Source organism: Mobula birostris, chromosome 2 (genome assembly GCF_030028105.1).
Source record: "Mobula birostris isolate sMobBir1 chromosome 2, sMobBir1.hap1, whole genome shotgun sequence".
NCBI classification, from domain to species: Eukaryota; Metazoa; Chordata; class Chondrichthyes; order Myliobatiformes; family Myliobatidae; genus Mobula; species Mobula birostris.
Genome location: NC_092371.1, coordinates 54,959,103 through 54,981,212, shown reverse-complemented (window position 1 = coordinate 54,981,212; position 22,110 = coordinate 54,959,103). Strand labels below are relative to the sequence as shown.

Below are 22,110 nucleotides of genomic sequence, written 5' to 3'. Positions count from 1 at the left end.
TCCCAAATTAACAATTCCACCCACTCCTTGGGCACCATGTTGATTATCTGTCCACACCGCTGATGAGGGTAGGTCTCCTCCCCACCCAACCTCTCCCCCTCCTACGGGTGATGAACGTTAAACTGTGGTCCTTCCCCACCGGGCCTTCGCGGTGGCTGCACCAAGTTTGAGTGCATCCCTCAGAACGTACTCCTGCAGACGAGAGTGTGCCAGTCGGCAGCATTCAGTCACGGACATCTCCGTCAGCTGGCAGACCATCAAGTTTCGGGCCGACCAAAGAGCGTCTTTCACCGAATCGATGATCTGCCAGCAGCACCGGATGTTTGTCTCCGTGTGCGTCCCCGGGAACAGCCCGTAGATCACGGAGTCCTCGGTAACGCAGCTGCTGGGCATGAATCTTAGTACTGTCCCTTCCATTCTCTTCCACACCTTCTTTGCGAACCCACAGTGTGCAAAGAGGTGAGCCACCGACTCCACCCCATTACAGCCCTCCCGTGGGCAGTGGGGTGTGGAGGAACTGTTCCGGGCGTACAGGAGGGATCTGACTGGGAGGGCCCCTCTCACCGCCAGCCAGGAGAGGTCTTTGTGCCTGTTGGTGAGATCTGGCGATGAGGCATTTTGCCAGATGAACTGGACGGTCTGCTCAGAGAACCACGCCACTGTGTCCATCACGTCCTTCTCCTGCAGTGCCTGCAGGACACTGCGTGCCGACCACTGCCTGATGGCCCTGTGGTCAAATGCGTTGGTTTTGAAGAATTTTTCTACGAAGGACAGGTAAGGGGGCAACGACCAGCTGACGGGGGCGTTGCGCGGGAGTGGGGCCAGACCCATCCTTCGTAGCCAGGGCGACAGGTAGAACCTGGGCACGTAGTAGTACTTTGTGCCCACGTATCTGGGATCCACGCACAACCTGATGCAGCCACACACGAAGCTGGCTATCAGGGTGAGGGCGACATTGGGGACGTTCTTGCCCCCATTGTCCAGGGACTTGTGCATGGCGGTCCGTCTCACCCGCTCCATCTTGGATCCCCAGACGAATCTGAAGACAGTTCAGGTGATTTCCGAGCTGTAGGAGCGGGGGACGGGCCAGACCTGCGCCAAGTACAGCAGCCCTGAGAGCACCTCACACCTGGTGACCAGGTTCTTGCCCGTTATCGACAGGGAGCGCGCTCCCCACAGTCCCAGTTTCTGTTTCACCTTGGCAGTCCGCTCCCGCCAGTTCTTGTTGCACGCCTCGGCCCCTCCGAACCAGATCCCCAACACCTTCATGTGGTCAGACCTGATGGTGAAGGGGACGCTGGATCGGTCCGGCCAGTTGCCGAAGAGCATGGCTTCGCTCTTCGTGCGGTTGAGCCTGGCCCCCGTCGCTAGCTCGAACTGTTCGCAGATGCTGATCAGCCTGCGAACTGACCTCGGATCAGAGCAGAAGACGGTGACGTCGTCCATGAACGGGGAGGTTTTCACTTGGGTCCCTCCACTGCCTGGCAGCGTCACCCCTCTTATGCCCTCAACCCTCCTGATGGCCTCGGCAAAGGGCTCTATACAGCAGACAAACAAGACAGGGGAGAGGGGACAGCCCTGCCTGACTCCAGACCTGATGGGGAAGCTGTCTGTTTCCCACCCGTTGACCTGGACTGCACTACGGATGTCTGTGTAGAGAAGTCTGATCCAATTCCGGATTCCCTCCCCAAATCCCATTTTGGAGAGCACGTCCGCCACGTACGTGTGCGATATCCTGTCAAAGGCTTTCTCCTGGTCCAAGCTGACCAGGCAGGTGTCCACCCCCCTGTCCTGCACGTAGGCGATGGTGTCCCTCAGCAGCGCGAGGCTGTCTGAGATCTTCCTGCCCGGTACAGCACAGGTTTGGTCCGGGTGGATCACCTGTCCCAGAGCAGACCTGACCCTGTTGGCGATAGCCTTGGACAGGATCTTGTAATCCACATTCAGGAGAGAGATGGATCTCCAATTCCTAATGTCCTCCCTTTCCCCCTTCTGCTTGTAGATGAGGGTGATGATGCCCTTCCTCATGGACTCAGACATTCTGCCCGCCAGAAGCATAGCGTTGTACACTTCCAGCAGGTCTGGGCCCATCCAGTTCCACAGAAAGAAAATAGAGCTAGCTCCTCTGGTATCTCCTCACGACTGAACTATTCCATCCCAGGCAACATCCAGCTGAATCTCCTCTGCACCCTCTCCTTTGTTATCACGTCTTTCCTGTAGTGTGGTGACTAGAAAAGCATGCAGTATTTGAGCTGATATCTGACCAATGTTTTAAAAAGCTTTGAAGATGAAGGTCATATTTAGCTCTATTTGTCACGTGCATATCAAAACATGCAGTGAACTGCATCATTTGCATCTAATCAAATCAGTGGCAATTGTGCTGCAAGTCTCACCATGCTTCTGGCACTAATTTAGCTTGACCACAACTCACTAACCTAACTGTTAAGTCTTTGGAATGTGTGAGGAAATGGGAGCACCCAGAGGAAACCACACAGTCACAGAGAGAATGTAAAATCTCCTAACAGACAGTGGTGGGAATTGAACTTTGATCTTACAGCTGGCACTGTAAAATGTTGCATTAACCACTACGCTACTGTGCTGCCCATGTTGGAGTGCGATCTCCTGGCTCTTGCACTCAGTGCGCTGGTTAATGAAGACAAGTTCTCATACGACTTCTTAACCATGTTATTTATATTTTTTTATCACTTTCAAAGATCTTAGAACACTACTGCACAGAAACAGACCCTTTGGCCCCTCTTGTATATGAACCATTAATTTGCCTCATCCCATTGAACTGAACCTGAGCCATGTCTCTCCATGCCCCTCTCATTCATGTACCTATCCAAATTTCTCTTAAGTGTTGGCATCAACCCCTCATCCACCACTTGCGTTGGCAGCTTGTTCCACGCTCTCGCCAACCTCTGTGTGAAAAAGTTCCCCTCATTAATTTCCCTTAAAAGTTTTACCTCTCACTCCCAGCCCATGACCTATAGTTGTAGGTCAACCTCAGCTGAAAAAGCTTGCTTGCATTTGCTCACTCTATACTCCTCATAATTTTGTAGACCTCTATCACATCTCCTTCAATCTTCCATGTTCTGGGGAATAAAATCCTAGCCTATTCAACGTTTCCCTATAACTCAAGTCCTCAAGTCCTAGCAACATCCTTGTAAATCTTTTCTGCACCCTTTCAATCTTATTTACACCTTTCCTGTAGGTAGGTGACCAAAACTCAACACAATGCTCCAAATTAGGCCTCACCAATGTCCAGTACAATTTCAATACAACATTCCAACTCCTGTACTGAATACATTGATTTATGAAGGCCAATAAGCCATAAGCATTTCTTATAATCTTATCTACCTGTGATGCCACTTTCAAGGAATTATGGATCTGTATTCCTGGACTCTTCTGTTCCACTGCACTCCTTAGTGCCCTACCACTCACCATGTAAGAACTACTTGGTTGGTCCTCCCAAAGTGCAACACCTCATTCTCTGCATTAAATTCCATCTGCCATTTTCAGTCCATTTTTTCAGCTGGTCCTGAACCTGCTGTAAGCTTTGATAGTCTTCCTCACTATCCACTACAGCCCCAGTCTTGGTGTCATCCGCAAATTTGCTGATCCAGTTTGCACATTATCATCCAGATTGTTGATGGAGCCAGAACTGATCTCTGTGGCACTCCACTAGTCACAGCCCTCCAGTCAGAGAGGCAACCATCTACTACCACTCTCTAGCTTCTCCCACAAAGCCAATGTCTAATCCAATGTACTACCTCATCGTGAATGCTGAGCTTCTGAACCTTCTTGACCAACCTCCCAAGCAGGGCCTTGTCAAATGCTTTGCTAAAGTCCATGTAGACAACATCCACTGACTTGCCTTCATCTGCTTTCCTGGTAACTTTCTTAAAAAACTCTGAAGATTGGATAGACATGACTTACCACATAGAAAGCCGTGTTGACCATCCCTAATCACTGCCTGTCTATTAAAATACTTTGAAGTCCGATCCCTTAGAGTACCTTCCAATAACTTTATCCCTATTGATGTCAGACTCACTGGCCTATAATTTCCTGGCTTATTCTTAGAGCCTTTCTCAAACAACAGAGCAATATTAGCTATACTCCAATCTTACGGCACTTCAACCGAGGCTAAGGATTTTTCAATATCTCTGCTAGGACCCTGCAATTTCTGCACTAGGCTCCCAGGGGGTCTGAGGGAACACCTTGTCAGGATATGAGAATTTATCCACCTTAATTTGCCTCAAGATAGCAAACACCTCCTCCTCTAATCTGTATAGAGTCCATGGCCTGTTTGCTGTATTTCTTCACATCTATAGACTCTGTCTCTATTTCCTGAGTAAATAGAGATGCAAACGATCCAGTTAAGATCTCCTCCATTTTATTTGGCTCCACACGTAAATTACTACTCTGACCTTCCAGATGACCAATCTTGTTCCTTGCTTTACTTCTGTTCTTAATAATTTCTGTAGAATCCCTTAGGATTCTCCTTCACCATGTCTGCTAGGGCAACCTCATGCCTCCTTTTAGCCCTCCTGATTTTTATCTTCAGTATTCTCATGTGTTTCTTATACTCCTCAAGTGTCTCATTTGTTCCTACCTACCCATACCTTCTGAGCACCTCCTTCATTTTCTTAACCAGGGCCTCAATATGTCTCAAAATCCAAGTTTTGTTACGCCTGTTATCCTTGCCTTTTGTTGACAGGAACATACAAACTCTGTGCTCTCAAAATTTCACTTTTGAAGGCTTCTCATTTACCAAGTATACCTTAGTCCAAAAACAACCTACATCAATCTTCTTGCCAGGAGGGTCTTACACCAATTTAGAATCTCAACCCAAGGACCAGCCTATCCTTTTCCATAATTACATTGAAACTAATGGCACTATGATGACTAGATGCCAAGTGTTTCCCTACAACACATTCTGTCACCTCCCCTGTCTCATACCCAAACAGGAGATCTAGTATCACATTCTCTCTAGTGGGAATTCTATGTACTGATTAAAGAAAATTTCCAGCACACACTTGACAAACTCTTTTCCACCCAGCCCTTTTAAAGAATAGAAGTTCCAGTGGAAAGTTAAAGTCACCTGCTATTCCAACTTTATGTTTCTTACAACAGTCTGCAATCTCTCTACAAATTTGGCCCTCTAACTCCTATGGACTGTTGGATGGTCTATAATATAATCCCATTAATATAGGCTTATTTCTCAGTTCTACCCACAATGTCTCATTCCCCATTCTTTACCAATCTTTGTATCATCTGCGAACTGATTGATCCCTACATTAATATCCAAATAATATAAGTACATTATAAACAGTGAGGCTCACAGCACTGGCCTCTGTGGAACACCACTTGCCACAGGAATCCAGAGACAAATATACCTTTTTACCTCAACAAGACAATGATGGATCCAATTTGCTGACTTGCCCTGCATCCAACTGGCCCTAAACTTTTGGACCAATCTCCCACGTAAGACCTTGTCAAAGGCCTTACTGAGGTCTTTTTAAACCATATCTACTGCAGTGCTCTCGTCTATATATTCCAATAACTCTGCAGATTAGTCAGGTAGACTATACCCCTGACACAACTATTCTGACTGCCTCTGATTATTCTGAGTCATACCAAGTGATTACTAATCCTGTCCCTCAGCATTTACTCTGATAACTTCCTTGCCATCGAAGTGGGCTCAGTTACTAAGATTTACCATGATGTTGCCTGGACTCAGGGGCTAGAGTTATAAGAAGAGATTAAGTAGACTAGGATTTTATTCCCTTGAGGGAACGCATGACAGAGGAATATAAATATGATTGTGGGAAGCACAGACTGGGTGAAAGCACATTGTCTTTTTCCCAGGAAGGGGGTCACAAAAGCAAGAGGACATAGGCTTAAGATCAGAGGTAAGGCATTTAAGAGACATCAGGGACAGTTCCTTCACGCTGAGGATTGTATGTATTTGGAAGGAACTGTCAAGGACAGGGATTGAGGTGGGCACATTAACATTTCAAAGCCATCTAGGTAAGTCCATGGGTAGAAAAGATTTAAAGGGCATTGGACCAAGCAGAAGCTGATGGGACCAGATTGATGGACAATTCAGTCAGCATGGACGAGTTGGGCCGATGGGCCAGCTTCTATGCTGTACGGCTCTATAACTCTATGACTGCCCTTCTTGAAAAGGGGGACCACAGGTGCTGCACTCACTTTGGGCTTGTTTGCAAAGATTTAACAATCTCGGTCAGAGCTACAACAATCTCTTTCCTTGAATCTCATGGTAGCCTGGTATAAGTCTCAAACAACTCTGGGTGTCTGTCAGTCCTTATTCCAGCTTAGAGTTTCTCCTCTTTACTGCTGGAGATTTGCGCTAGAGTTTCGCCTTCCCCTTCGCTGAATCCCCCATTTATAATAGGTTCAAAAGGTTTCAAAGGTACATTTAATGTCAGAGAAGTGTATACAATATACATTCTGAAATTCTTTTTCTTCACAAACATCCACAAAAACAGAGTGCCCCAAAGAATGAATGACAGTTAAATGTTAAAACCCCAAACCCCCCCAACTCCCCCCTCCCATGCATAAACAGCAGCATAGCAACTACACCCCACCTCCCCCACCAGCAAAAAGCATCTGCACCCTTCTTTGAGCACTCAAGTGTGCAGCAAAGCCTTTATAAAGACACAAAGCCTACTTCCTGAGTGAAAGACTATGAAAAATATTCGCTCACCTTTTATCTCCTTGCAGAGATTGCCTGACTACCCCTGATGGGTTCTGCTCTTTCGCTTGTTCTTCTTTTACCCATAATGCACATGGGTCATAGAGTTATTGAGCATGGAACAGGCCCTTCAGACTAATTGGTCCATGTTGATGAAGACTTCTATCAGGTCTGCTCCATTTACCAACATTTAGGCCATAACCTTTTTCAACCTTCCCAATTCATGTACCTGCCCAATTTCCTGATATAAGATACTAACAAAATATACTCAGATTTACCTCAGTGCTGCCTGACTGTGATATTTTGTGACCTCTCTTTGTCTTCCCAATTTCTTGTTAAAATACCTTTTTTATTTACTTGTAGGCCTCCTTCATCTTCTGTACTTGCCGTTTTCTTTGCTTTTATTTCTTTAAGGAGCCGTTGATATCCTTCCACATTTGTGTACGTGGCTCTCACCCTGAACTTGAGCTATTTCTCCTTTCAGTTCCTGCCGCACTGCAGACGCAGATTTCCGTGTCATGTGAATGCTGCTAGTCTACTTGTACAAGTCCAGTGTGATTTTAATGAAATTCAAAGTTCAAAGTATATTTATTATCGAAGTACATACATGTTACCATATGCTACCTGAGATTCATTTCTTGTAGGTATTCACAACAGAGCTAAGAAATAGAATCAAATCCATAAAAAAACTACACACAAAGACTGGCAATGTGGCAAAGAAGACAAACCATGAAAATACAACAATAAATAAATAAATAAATAAACATCTAGGAAATAAAATAATACTGAGAACATGAGTTATAGAGTCCTTGAAAGAGCATCTTCTTCCCCAGTTTATGACCTTTATTTCTGGCCCCTACTTTGGGTTACTGTGTTGAATAACTGATCTTATTCTCATGGTTAAGTGGCCAGTTATCAAAGGTATGGTCAGTCTGCATTTTAGTCTGGGGAGGCAGATTCTCTGTGCAAGTGCCGCCCTTGTGCTTAAAAACTCTGTCATATCCTGCTGATACAGTACTGTGATCATAGGTAACTTGTGACAACACCAGCATCTGGCTAAAGAAATTCTTCCTCATCGATGCTCTAAAGGAACATCCTTCTATTGAGTCTGTGCCCTCTGGTCCTAGACTCCTCTTGTGTAGGAAACATCCTCTTCATGTCCACTCTATCTAGGCCTTCAAAATTCAATAGGTTTTAACGAGATTCCTCCCTCACTCTTCTAAACTCCAGTGAGTACAGACCCAGAGCCATCAAATGCTCCTCATGTGTTAACCCATTCACTTTCAGGATAATTCTGGAGAATCTCCTGTGGACCCTCTTGTAACACTTGTGTCGTGGTTATCGTATCTTGTGTGACTGGTCGCTGTACCCTTTATGAGAAAATCAAGTTACATTGTACTACACCAGGTGCTAGTGAACCATCAGAAGCTCTGGGTATTGGAAGGAAGCAGTGAATAGAAAACACATACCCCTAGAGGTAAGTTTGTTTATAAAAAATAGCAACGTATACAAAATAGTTACATGAGTAAGAACAATTCAAAATTCCAACATTCTGTCTTAGGTTCCAAATCTCAGACATCAAACAAAACCAAATTCATTTTTAGTTAGAATCAGTGAGATTCATTAGAATAACCTTTATTACTCCAATCCTCCATGACTTGGATTAATACGTTGATGTCATGTGGAGGTTTGCGAGCTTCAAGAACTCCATCAGGTGATGCCAACTCAGGGTCACCCGTGTTGGAAAGGCTATGGACAAGGTGCCAGATGAAGATCGATCCAACCCTGGCTCGCGAATGGACAGACTCATGTCTGCCCTTCTGGGGCCATACTTCAATTGGAAGTGTGAATGCCATACGAAACAACAACAATTATTCCAGTTTCTCTAACTAATTAGATCGAGTGTTATTCCCTATTTAAGCTTTACAAACTAACATTTTCCTTTCTATTTATCCCTAGTTAGTTAGTTAGTTAGGTAACTAATTGAATTGCTATTCTCAAGTAGTTTGGTTAACCTCAGGTTCAGTTCAGGTCAGTATACCTACAAATTCAAATTCAACCCGATATATATATAGCCAGCTTAACTCCTTCCATGACGTTACCAACATCACAATCAGTTCTTCTAGAAAATCAAATGTAGATCCTTCGAATGAAAAAAAAACGTACACATCCAACTGTATTAAATCCTCTACATCTTGAAACATTTCGTTCCTGTGTTCTTCGATCTTGGGTGGCTCGCCATCTTGTTTCTTGGTTCATTGGATGAAATGCTGGGTCATCCATGGAAAGTCGATTTACAATACTAGCCAAAAAAAGACCTGACCAAATCTGTTGGTATGATTTAACAAAACTAATCCCTGGTTACATGGTAGAGATCTTGGACTCTACTCTTTGCTGATACTGTCTCGCCATATCTGCTGCTTGTTATAGTCATAGCTTCAATAAATCTTTTATCGATATTGACCCCTCTCCAAGGATTTCACTCTAAGGATTTCCAGTAAGTAGGGTAGAGATGCTAACTACTAATTCCACTTTTAACAGTTTTTATCTTTAGTTAGTTTCTATAGTTTGCTGCGTTTCTGTTGCTTGTCCACGCCTTATCAGCCATGCCTCGTTTTCACATAGCTTTTTCTCAAGTTCTCTTTTTTAAAAAAGATCAGTTTACCTTACTTTCATCCCTCTAACATTACATCTTTGGATTTAATTAATCTGGGTTACACTCTCCAATGCCAGCATTTCCTTTCTTAGATAAAGGGCCCGATTCTGCTTACAGTACTCCAAGTATGGTCTGATCAATGCCTTATAAAGCCTCCGCATTGCATTCTTGCTTTTTTATTTTAATCCTTGTGAAATGAATGCTAACATTGTATTTGCCTTCCATAGTGGTTGGGGATCTAGTGAGGGTGTTTGATGGTCAGGTTGCTGAGGAGCATTCCAGTCAGGGTTGGAAGGGATCAAACTGGTCACAGAGTCCAGGTAGTTTGCTCAGCAGTGATGGGTGTTGAGTATTTAGTATGCCACCCAAGGCTGCAGCAAATTTCTACAGATGTCTGCTGCAGAGCATTCTAACTGGTTGCATCACTGCCTGGTGTGGAGCCCCGATGCGTAGGATCACAAGAGGATGCCAAGGGTTGTAGACTCAGCCAGTTCCATCATATGCACAACCCTCCCACCATCAGAGACATCTTCAGGAGGCAGTGCTTCAAGAAGGTGGTACCCTCTGGGACAATCCTCTTCTTGTTACTACCATTCAGTACAGGAGTCTAGAGACCCACACTCAACAATTCAGGAAAAGCTTCTTCCCCTCTCTCATCAGATTTCTGAACAGTCCATGAGCCCATGAACACTGCCTCATTATTTCTTTTATTTATAATTTATTTTTGTAACTTAGAGTAATTTTATGTTCTTGCACCGTACAGCTAACACAAAACAATAGATTTCACATAATCTAAAGGCTGATTTATACTTGTACGTACTAGCTTACGCTGTAGCCTACGCAAGTGGGCTACGCCGTTGTGAGCATTTATACTTGTGTGTTGGTGTGTCTGCATCGCTCTGCAATTCACCGTCAAAATGCTAGTTGGCAGTGGGGTTTCTATGTCACTGTGTTAAGTTTCTTCGTGTTGAAACTCAACACGAAGAAACTCAAACTTCAAGCGATGGTGACTGAAACTGAAGGAGGGTGAATTTTCTTGCTTGTCCGGCCACTGAGAGACATGGACGAGGAAATGCATTTCAAATATTTTCGGATGTCGGCAGGTAGATTTGATGATTTGGTTCATCGTCTCCAACCATTTATTTTGCACACAGTATACTCAGAGACTGGCAATCACCATTCGAGTTTTAGCTTCAGGTGGAAGTCAACAGGCTGTAGCAGCCAGCTACAAACTGGCGTCAAGCACAGGGTCCTCCATAATTTCGGAGGTCTGTAAAGCTTTATAGAAAGCATTGCAGCCAGAGTTCCTTCCCTGCCCTTCAGTCGCCCAGTGGCAAGCTACTGCAGCGTAGGAGGAAATGTGATGCTACCAAGCAGACCAATCACAGTCGTTGCGGTCTGCGACGCCGTGATACGTAGTTACATTTTGGGAGAGGTGCGCGTTAGGCTACGGCGTAGGGTTCAGCGTAGATACAGTGTAGGGTTCGCAGCTACGCCATACCTACGGCATACATTTGACGCACAAGTATAAATCAGCCTTAAGAGAGTGGTAATAAACCTGATTCTGATTCTGATCCCAGTTCTGAATCTGCTTCTGACTCTGATTCTGAGCTTTTGTTTTTTTTCTCCTAAGAGACTCTCACTGGAAGTATTCAACCTAACCCCACTGCTTCCAGCTGCTGGCTATTCCCAAATATCATTAACATAAGGCAGCCAGTGTCATAATATAATTAATGTTCCTGCCCTGATATTGCTCTTTTCTCCTTTAAATCTTGGAAGTGGGAAAACACAGATTGATTTAGAATGCTGTCCTGATTTTTTGTTATTGTAATTCCAGATCCAGCTATTCTTTTGGAGTTAAGATTCAGTCCATTCTTCAGTATAGGAAATGGCTCAGTTTGGATATTCTAGGATGAATTAGATTTGGGGTTCGTTCATTTTATTGTTGAGAAAATGGCTGATGCTCTCTGTAAAATGGGTTAAATTGGCTGCATTGGCATTACACCCATAAGGTAAATAATTGAAGTTAATTTCATTCATGGACATTCTAGATGTTTTGCACCTATTCAGAGAACCTACAAAAAACTTATTTGCAAAAAGAATTACTCCACCTCCTTTCCCAACCACCCTGCTCCCATGTTTTACAGTTTTCTATATTCTGATAGAGATGGCATTTGAAAAAGTACTTAATTAGGAGTAACTCTAGGAGGAGCAAGCTTGGCATTACTCTGGGAAAAGGTTTCTTAAAGGGGTAGCTTTATTTGTCACATATACATCAAAACATACAGTGAAATGCAATATTTGCATCAAACCAAATCAGCAAATGTGACGGTATTGAGTTTGCTGAACGCCCACTTCTAAACTGAAAGGAAAACCTTAAGCCTTATCGGATATGAATAGCCACAAGTACCATCACTAAAGGGAGATTATATTGTAACTACCCAATCTTTAAAGACTGTTTCATTTCCCTGTTTATTCTCCATGGTAAGTTTAGCTGCCAATGTCCATTAATTTGAGAGGTGTCTCTGCTCTCTCCCAAGGAGAAGATACTTCCAGCTGACAAAGTAAGTTTAAACACAGTTCATTTATTTTCAGTGATAAATATTTAAATCCAAACAACACTCTTAAAATGCAATAAAAACTCACAGAGGACTTCCATCTTATAAAAGACTTCCAAATTACAAACCATTTCTAAAACACAAAAGGATTTTGAAAACACAGGTACTATTCTTTTAATCTAAAAAAAATACCAACGATGCAGAAGAACCAGTTATCTATTGCTAGAGCTTGAAGGTAGAGGAATGGACTCTAATTCACTCTGTTTCTTCATGCTCTTGATGTTCTTTACCCCATTCCTAAAGAGCTTGAACTGCTCTCTTCATTTATACAGTTTCTTCATACGCCTGTATGATTATACCTCAGATAACATTTTTACACAAACTGTCTAAAAGCTTCTCGGAGACACAGCTCCCAGCTACCCTCAATTAATACTGTAAAGCTAATTTCCCCAAGTACATAAATATTCCAATGTATTAATAGATCAGCTATTGATATGCCATGATTGTCTGCATCTGGTCTGCAGTTTCCTTGAACTAAGCAACTTAGCCAGCATTGTTTATTTTGAAACAAGTCAAATTAATTAATCCATTGTTTTATACAGCCCCACTTGAGCAATAAGACTGCTGTTATGGTCAGCATCCTGCTTTCTACAGACAGTGCATTTGTCTGCAAAGGTGCACTTCCAACTTCAAACTGATTATTGATTTTCGTTTACATTAAAATCTGAAAACTGGCTCCTGTTTACAATCAGAAACTAAACAAAGAATATTGGATGGAAGTTTAACTTACAACTGTTTGATTTTTACGAGTGGCTGCTGCCGTGGTTAGAAAGTGAAGCTTGGCAAGATGCCACCCTGGCTCAGGAAGTGATTATCCATCGCACGAGGACTGGGCTGTGCAACCCTCAAGTGTTGCCACGCTTCTGACACCAACATAGCCTGCGCACGACTCACTAACCCTAACCGTACATCTTTGTAATGTAGAATGACACCGGAGCACCCAGAGAAAACCCACATGGTCATGGGGAGAACATACAAATGGTTTACAGACAGTGGTGGGAAATGAACCCCGATCTTACAGCTTGTGCTGTAATAGTGTTGTGCTAACTAACACACTACTGTGCTGCCAAAGATTTCTGATAAAACTGTAACAGGTGATTATCAGAACTCCTGTGACATATGCTATGTTACAGAATCACGGAGCACAGACTGATATCTTTCAGCTCAACCAGTACATCCCAGCATATATGAGGTAAAGATATAGCAGCAGAAAACAATTAACTTTAGTACTTATTGAAAAGAATAAACAATGAATGAATGAGTGAATGAGATTTATTTCGGTCAGTACAAACATAACAAAAAGCATTATGTTCAACGATAATTTCATAACAATGATTTCATAGGACAAAATTACAACAAAAAAACATAGATATTCTTTAAAACAGACCAAAATGTGAAGCTACAGCTTATTACGCCTACCCCTCTTATACAATACATATCAATCATCACATCAAAACAAAAAATTTCATAATCTCTTAACACAAAATCCAATTCCAAGTATCATTTATTTACATTACTCCCATTCATTTTAAATCATGTATTTTATATTTGTTCATTAAATTATTTTAAAATAATTTTTAAACTTGTTAAGTGTGGTGCATGTTTTTAAATTCTCACGACAACTGTTCCATAGATTCACCCCTCTGACTGAAATACAATGATTTTTTACATTTGTTCTTATCCTTTGTTTTTGAAATATACATGTTCCTCTCAGATCATGTTGACTTTCTCTCATTTTAAACAACCTTTGGATACTTTGTGGTAGCTGTCCATTTTTTACTTTATACATAATTTGTATTATTTTAAAATCTATGAAATCTCTGAATTTAAAGTGTTTGTTTGAATAAACAGTGGATTGGTTGGCTCATAATAACTTATCTTATCTACAATTCATATGACTTTCTTTTGGAGTAGAAAAATTGAGTTTGTATTTGTTTTGTATGTATTTCCCCATACCCCTACACAGTAGGCCATGTATGGGACTATAAGTGAACAGTATAATGTATACAAAGACTCCTGATTTAAGAAATCTTGCGCTTTGTAGAGTATTGTAATAGATTTTGATATTTTTGCTTTGACGTAATTTATATGTGGTTTCCAGCTTAATTTATTATCTATTACTACTCCTAAAAATTTGTTTCAGATACCTTATCAATTTCAATATAATTTATTCTAAGTTTACTATGAGTTTGGTATAAGGTTTCCAAATATTATGAATTTAGTTTTACTTAGACTCAGTGATAATTTGTTAGTATCAAACCATTTCCTTGTAATTTTTTGTTCTTTCTCCACTGTATCCAAAAGATGTTTCAGATATTAAAGTTTTATCTGGATAATTAATGATTAAAATGTAATTAATAAAAATAAATACTTCCAGAAACACATAACTATGTTTTAAATGGAAAGAGGAATGTCTGAAATGAAATTGTTTCTGGCCAATTTGATGAAATAACATCTATTCAGGATAATTATTTGACTTGGCAAAAGTGAACATCTGCTTTTGGGTTTACCTTGAAGATTACATAATGATTTTGGTCATTTCCATTTCCTGCTCATTGAAGGTTTAAGTTTGCCAATTTATTTTCAGGGGTCATAATAGATTTCCTGTAAGATCTGCCTTCTTACATCTTTGGGAACAAGATGAAGTTGGCGATATATGGGAATGTTTTGCGGGTAGATCAGAAAACTACCAGATATACCGAGCTACGATCACTGTAATCTACAGCCTGTAATTTCCCTTTAAGAAACACACCTTTGTATCATCTAAAGAAACAATTTTACACACTTTCAAGGACTCTATAACTTATTTTCTCAGTATTATTATTTATTTATTATCATTTGTTTTTCTGTATTTGCACGGGTTGTCTTTTGTATATTAGTTGTTTGTCAGTCTTTATGTGCAGTTTTTCATTGATTCTATTGCATTGTTTGTTCTATTGTGAATTCCTGCATGAAAAGAAATATGGTGACATATATGTAAATTGATAATAAATTTATTTTGAACTTTGAACTTTATGGTTTCAGTCAGGAGAAAACAGGCTACCTGGAAGTTTTCCAGCAGGCAGTGGCATTAACCAAGCTGCATGCTGTTCTCTGCTTGCAAAATCCAGGGCAATAACGTCAATGAGGTGCAATTCAGGAGCCCATGATGCATGTGTGGGCTGGTCAAATATTGGTACACTTAATGAAAAGATCTAACAATCCATTATAGGAAGTATGTGGAAACTTCAGAGAAGATTTACCAGACTGCTGCCTGTATTAGGGAGCATGTCATGTGAGGAAAGTTTTAGTGAGTTAGGGGTTTTACCTTTGTAGCAATGGAGGAAAAGAGGTGAGATAGAGTTGTATAAGATTATGAGAGCCCTAGACAGAGTGGACAACCTGTGCCTTTTTCATTGGGCAGCAATGGGCAATACCAGAGGGCATCTGTTTAAGGTGAGCGGAGGAAATTTTAGGGGAGATATTAGAAGTAGGTTTTTTTTTACACAGAGTAATAAGCCGGTCTTGTACCAAAATGGCTGGAACAGAATTCACAAGACCAGAGTGGCTGGACAGCCTTGGTTAAACCACTCACAACAACTTGGAGGAGAGACGCCGAGCAATAACAATTGCTGCATGAAAGCAATAGCTGCAGCTCCACTTCCAGATCCAGCACAGTTCCATGTCCTTATTGTGGTTGTCTAGGTCACTCAGTAGCCATCTACGAACAGTCAACAGAAATGCAGAAATATAACTGTAATCAGTCATCCTTAGATAGGACGGACAACCAATCGATACGTGCCTGGAGCGCACTCTCGGGGTAGTGATACAGACTGATACCATAAGGCCATTTAACAGATTCTTAGATAGGCACATGGATGTAAAGAAAATGGAGGGTTAGTCAGGAAGAAAGGTTAGATTGCTCGCAGAGCAGATTTAACATCGTGGCCAAGAAGTCTGTACTGTGCTGTACCATTATATGTTCTATGCTCTAAACCAAATATTGCTGAAAAGTATGCATTACCATGTGAACTGTATAATCATTAAAAATTATTGAAAAGGTGTGGCTATGCTTCTATTCCCTGATCTCAGTTCAGATCTTAAATCCGTTAGCCAGTGATGAAGTTTCGGGGTTGGAAACATTGACTATTCATTTCCCTCCATACAGGCTGCCTGACCTACTGAGTTCCTCCAGCATTGTGTATGTGTGTGTGTGTGTGTGTGTGTGTGTGTGTGTGTGTGTGTGTGCGTGCGTCTCCAGATTTCCAGCTTCTGCAATATCTCTTGTGTCTCTAACTTGGGGACGCTGAATCGAAGGGAAAAGCATTGATCAAAAACTTGAAACATGCATGGCAGTGCCTATAACTTTTCTACATTATAGAGTACCTGTAGTCAAACATTGGACTTTCAAGTTGACCTAAAGTAGTCATAGTCATAGTCATATTTTATTGATCCCGGGGGGGAAATTGGTTTTCGTTACAGTTGCTCCATAAATAATAACTAGTAATAGAACCATAAATAGTTAAATAGTAATATGTAATTTATGCCAATAAATTATGAAATAAGTCCAGGACCAGCCTATTGGCTCAGGGTGTCTGACCCTCCAAGGGAGGAGTTGTAAAGTTTGATGGCCACAGGCAGGAATGACTTTCTATGACACTCCCTTGTTGCATCTCGGTGGAATGAGTCTCTGGCTGAATGTACTCCTGTGCCCACCCAGTACATTAGGGTGAAGTGATCTTTGAACTTTGGAACCAAATGAGAAATGCTATCAGTAGGCAATCATACAAATGAGCATGGAATGAGAAGGGAATGGCTGATTCTTAAAGATAAACTTGTGGAAAACAAAATCATTATCCTTTTTGTCTACATTACTATAATTAGGAATGGGAAGCAACTTATATTTTATTACCTAACATCTATGTTTTGTGGAATGTAGTTTAAAAATCTATTGGAAAGAAATGAAAGAAAAGTATTTTTTGGCAAACGCCTGACTCAGGGAACAACCTTATTTTTATGGCATGGTGTAGAATATAGAGATCATTATGTAGAAGAAATAAACAGATTGCTAAGTTATCCAGACAGAACAAGCTTTTCACACTGACAGGTTTTTTGTTTACTTTTTGGAGTGTGATGGGTGTGAAAAGCTGCCTTATATCCAGAACCCTTTAATCTCCCTAACTTCTTTAGTTGGATAAGGGGTCCAGATTGTTGTTATTGTTTTGATTTAGGTTTCCTTACACTTGCCTTTGTGTTGGTATTATATTTACTAACCACAAAGTTCTAAACTCAAACTAAGAATCTAAGCCCTATCGGATATAAATAGCCATGACTACTCTTAATGAAGAGAGACTATATTGTAACTACCCAATCTTCAGAGACTAGTTCACTTCCCTGTTTATTCTCCATGTCGAGTTTTGCTGCCAATACCCACTATTTGAGTGCTGGGTCCTCTCTTCCTACCAAGGAGAAGACACTTCCAGCTAACCAAGAAGTTTAAGCACAGTTCACTTATTTTCAGTGACACAAGTTTAAATTCAAACAACAGTCTTAAAACACATTTAAAATGCACAGAGGATTTCTATCTTATAAAACATTTCCAAATCATAAACCATTTTTAAAACATGAAGGATTTCTAAAACTCAGGTACAATTCTTATAAACTCAAACTTTCTAAACTTTCCTATTGCACATTTTGAACATTGGGAATGCCAGGCAGGATAATGAAGTGCTCCTCTTGCAGGATGTGGGAAGGCAAGGAGACCTCCAATATCCCTGATGACTACATCTGCAAGAAGTATTTGCAGCTGCAGCTTCTGTGTCAGGAACTAGAGCTGAAACTGAACGAACTCCGGATCATTCACGAGACTGAGGGATTGATAAACAGGACATAAGAGAGGTAGTTACATTCAAGATGCAGGACACAAGTATCTGGGTGACTGCCAGGAGGAGGGAGGAGGAAAGAGGATAGACAGTCACTACAGGTACAGTTCTGCTCACCGAATTATAGGAAAGATGTCAATAAAATTGAGAGAGTACAATTGTGTACAGTTCTGGTCACTGAATTATAGGAAAGATGTCAATAAAATTGAGAGAGTACAGAGGAGATTTATAAAATGTTGCCTGGGTTTTATCTCCCAAGTTACAGAGAAAGGTTGAACAGGTTAGGTCTTTATTCTTTGGAGCGTAGAAGGTTGAGGAGGGACTTGCTAGAGGTATTTAAGATTATGAGGGGGATAGATATAGCTGACGTGGATAGGCTTTTTCCATTGAGAGTGGGGGAGATTCAAACAAGAGGACATGAGTTGAGAGTTAAAGGGCAAAAGTTTAGGGGTAACATGAGGGGGAACTTCTTTACTCAGAGAGTGGTAGCTGTGTGGAATGAGCTTCCAGCAGAAGTAGTTGAGGCAGGTCCAATGTTGTTGTTTAAAGTTAAATTGGACAGCTATATGGACAGGAAAGGAATGGAGGGTCATGGGCTGAGTGCAGGTCGGTGGGACTAGGTGAGAGTAAGAGTTCGGCACAGACTAGAAGGGCCGAGATGGCCTGTTTCAATGTGGAAATTGTTATATAGTTATATGGTTACAGGGTACCTCTGTGGCTGTTCCCCTCAACAACAGGAATACCACTTGGGATACTGTTGGGGAGGGTGATCTCGCAGAGGAACGCCACTGCTGTCACGTCTCTGACACTGAGTCTGGCTCTGTGGGGAAGTGGGGAGTAAGGTGAGCTGTAGTGATCAGGGATTCATTGGTTAGAGGTACAGAAAGGAGATTCTGTGGATGAGAGTGAGATTCCCAGATGGTATGTTACTCCCAGGTGCTAGAGTCAGGGACGTCTCAGATCAAGTTTACAGCATTACTATGTGGGAGGGTAAGCAGCCAGATGACACGGGTAGGAGGGGTGACGAGCTCCTGCAAAGTGAGTTCAGGGAATTAAGTGCAAACCTCAAGGGCAGGACATCCAGGGTTGTGGTCTCAGGACCACTACTCATGGTGTGTGTTAGTGAGGCTAGAAATAGAAATATCCCACAATTTAACATGTGGCTAAGGAGATGGTGCAGGAGGGGGCTTCTGATTTTTGGATCATTGGGCTCTCTTCCAGGGAGGGTGGGACCTGTACAGAAGGCAAAAGGCACCGAAGCATTCGGGCTCTCACGACCAGACTATGTAACAGTTTCTTCCCCCGAGCCATCAGACTCCTCAATACCCAAAGCCTGGACTGACACCAAGCTACTGCCCTCTACTGTGCCTATTGTCTTGTTTATTGTTTATTGTATTGCCTGCACTGTTTTGTGCACTTTATGCAGTCCTGGGTAGGTCTGTAGTCTAGTGTAGTTTTTGTGTTGTTTTACATAGTTCAGTGTAGTTTTTGTATTGTTTCATGTAGCATCATGGTCCTGAAAAACATTGTCTTGTTTTTACTGTGTACTGTACCAGCAGCTATGGTTGAAATGACAATAAAAAGTGACGACTTGACTTGAGAAGGAACGATTTGTACCTGAACTAGGAAAGACCAATTTTGATGGTATCAGAAAGGATCTGGCAAATGTGGATTCGGGCAGGTTGTTTTCTGACAAAGGTGTACTGGGTAAGTGGGAGGTCTTCAAAAGTGAAATTTTGAGAGTACAGAGTTTGGATGTTGCTGTTGGAATAAAAGGCAAAGATAACAGGTTTAGGGAGCCTTGGTTTTCTAGAGATACAGGGGCCCTGGTTAAAAAAATGAAGAAGGGACATAGTAGGTGTAGGCAGGCAGGAACAAATGAAGTATTTGAGGAGTATAAAAATGCAAGAGAAGAAATAAATCAGGAGGGCTAAAAGAAGGCATAAGGTTGCTCTAGCAGATAAGGTGAAGGAGAATCCTAAGAGCTTCTGTAGATATATTAAGAACAAAAGGATAACAAGGCACAAAATTGGTTCCGTGGAAGATCAGAGTGGTAATCTATGTGTGCAGCTGTAAGTGATGGGGAGATCTTAAATGCTTTTTTTTTTGCATCAGTATTTACTGGGGAGATGGACATGGAGTCTATAGAAGTGAGACAAAGCAGTAGCAAAGTCATGGACCCAATACAGATTACAGAGGAGGAGGTGCTTGCTGTCTTGAGGCAAATTAGACCATAAGACCATAAGATATAGGAGCAGAATTAGGCCAATTGGCCCATTGAGTCTGCTCCACCATTTCATCATGGCTATTCTAATTTTCCTCTCAGTCCCAATTTCTTGCCTTCTCCCCATGTCCCTTCATGTCCTGACCAATCAAGAATCTATCAACCTCTGCCTTAGGTATACATAATGACTTGGCATCCCCAATTGCCTGTGGCAATGAATAAGTGTGGATAAATTCCCAGGGCCTGACAAGGTGTTTTCTCAGACCCTGTGGGAGGCTAGTGAAGAAATTTCAGGGATACTAGCAGAGATAGTTAAAACATCCTTAGCCACAGGTGAGATGGCAAAGGATTGGAGGATAGCTAATGTTTTTCCATTGTCGGAGAAATGCTCTCAGAGTAAGCCGGGAGATTTCAGGCCAGTACCCTGACATCATAGTGGCAAAATTATTGGAAGATATTTTAAGGGACCAAATATGTAAGTATTTAGATAGACAACAACTGATTAAGGATAGTCAACATGGCTTTGTGTATGGTAGGTTGTGTCTAAGCAATCTCTTGGAGCTTTCGAGGAAGTTACCAGGAAAGCTGATGAAGGTAATTCAGTAGGTATCATACACATAGACTTCAGCAAGGCCTTTGACAAGGTCCCACATGGGAGGTTGATCAAGGTTCAATCACTTAGCATTCAAGATGAGGTCATAAATTGGATTCAACATTAGTTTACTGGGAAAAGCCAGAGAGTGGTAGTAGATGGTTGCTTCTTTGACTGGAGGCCTGTGACTTGGACACAGGGATTAGTACTGGGCTTGTTGTTGTTTGTCATCCTTATTAATGATTTGGATGATAATATGGTAAATTAGATCAGCAAATTTGTGGATGGCACAAAGATTGGGTGTATGGTGGACATTGAAGAAGACTATCACGGCTTGCAGGAGGAACTGGACTAGCTGGAAATATGGACTGAAAAATGGCAGATGTCCCCAGGTGGTGGTTTGTGGAATGCTCTGCAGATATTTTACTTTGTAAGTTTTCCATAAAGTTTCACAACCATTGGTTTCAGACCAAAATATTATGGCAAAATTTGTGTATAGCAAAAGTGTTTTTTTGCCTTTGTTATATTTTTGAGCTCTGTTTGGCAGATTTTCTTAAGCCTTTAAGTAAATTTTGTAAAAAGTTTTCCCTTTATTGCACTATGATCTATTTTCTTTGCTTGTTGATATCCCAGATAATTATACATTTCATATTCATCCATCAGTTGTATTGTATCCTGCTGCTTTGCTTTATATTCTACTAGCTCTATTGCACCATTCATGTTTAATGTTCTGTACTTACCTAGTCCAAGGTTCACGTTAATATATCTTTAGAAAATAGTCTACTATTTTGAATTAATTGCTTTAAATTTACTGATGAAGGAGTGTATAATTTAAAATCATCCATGTATAGAAGGTGAGTCAATGTATAATTTGCTTGGTTGACTGATTTGATATCCTATTTTTGTCCGATTCAGTAAATTCAGAGTGGATTTAAAGCTAGGCAACACCATAGAGGGCTTAGAGAGTCACCCTGGAAATTAAGTCAGTTTATTTTGATAATAGTAGTTTTTCTCTTTTGGTTGTTAATAGAAAGGGTGATTATTGTATGTCAATGCTTCATATTATTATAATTATTATAACTAATTGTTTTTCAAGCATTGCAAAAGAACTCAAAAGATTTAATGAATTACTTTAAAATATTACATTAAGGAAATCCAGCAACTGCAGTTCTGTACACTAGTATTTATTTCATTGCACAAATATACAAGGAGAAAATTACATTTGAATGGTGTCTTTCCAATCCGTGGGCATCTTAACAATTTACCACCAATAATGTACTTCTGAAATGTAATCACTATCGCAAAATGAAGAGTTAAAACAGTTATGTATGCATAATAAGATCCCAACAGAAAGATGTTAAATGATCTTTCTGGTGACATTAGCTGAGGTGTGAATAGAGGCCAGAAACTGAGAAGTTTCCTTTGCTCTCCAGGTGCC

The 22,110-nt window shown here is 41.4% G+C and overlaps 1 long non-coding RNA gene across 2 annotated transcripts in view; it reads left to right on the top strand.

The window, feature by feature from the left end:
* Positions 1-316: 316 nt before the first annotated feature.
* LOC140186720 (uncharacterized) overlaps positions 317-22,110 on the top strand; it is a 56,423-nt gene continuing 34,629 nt past the window's right edge. For both annotated transcript variants that reach the window (XR_011882927.1, XR_011882926.1), the window contains exons 1-2: positions 317-774; positions 8,009-8,198. This is a non-coding gene — a long non-coding RNA (uncharacterized lncRNA). The remainder of the gene's footprint in view (positions 775-8,008; positions 8,199-22,110) is intronic.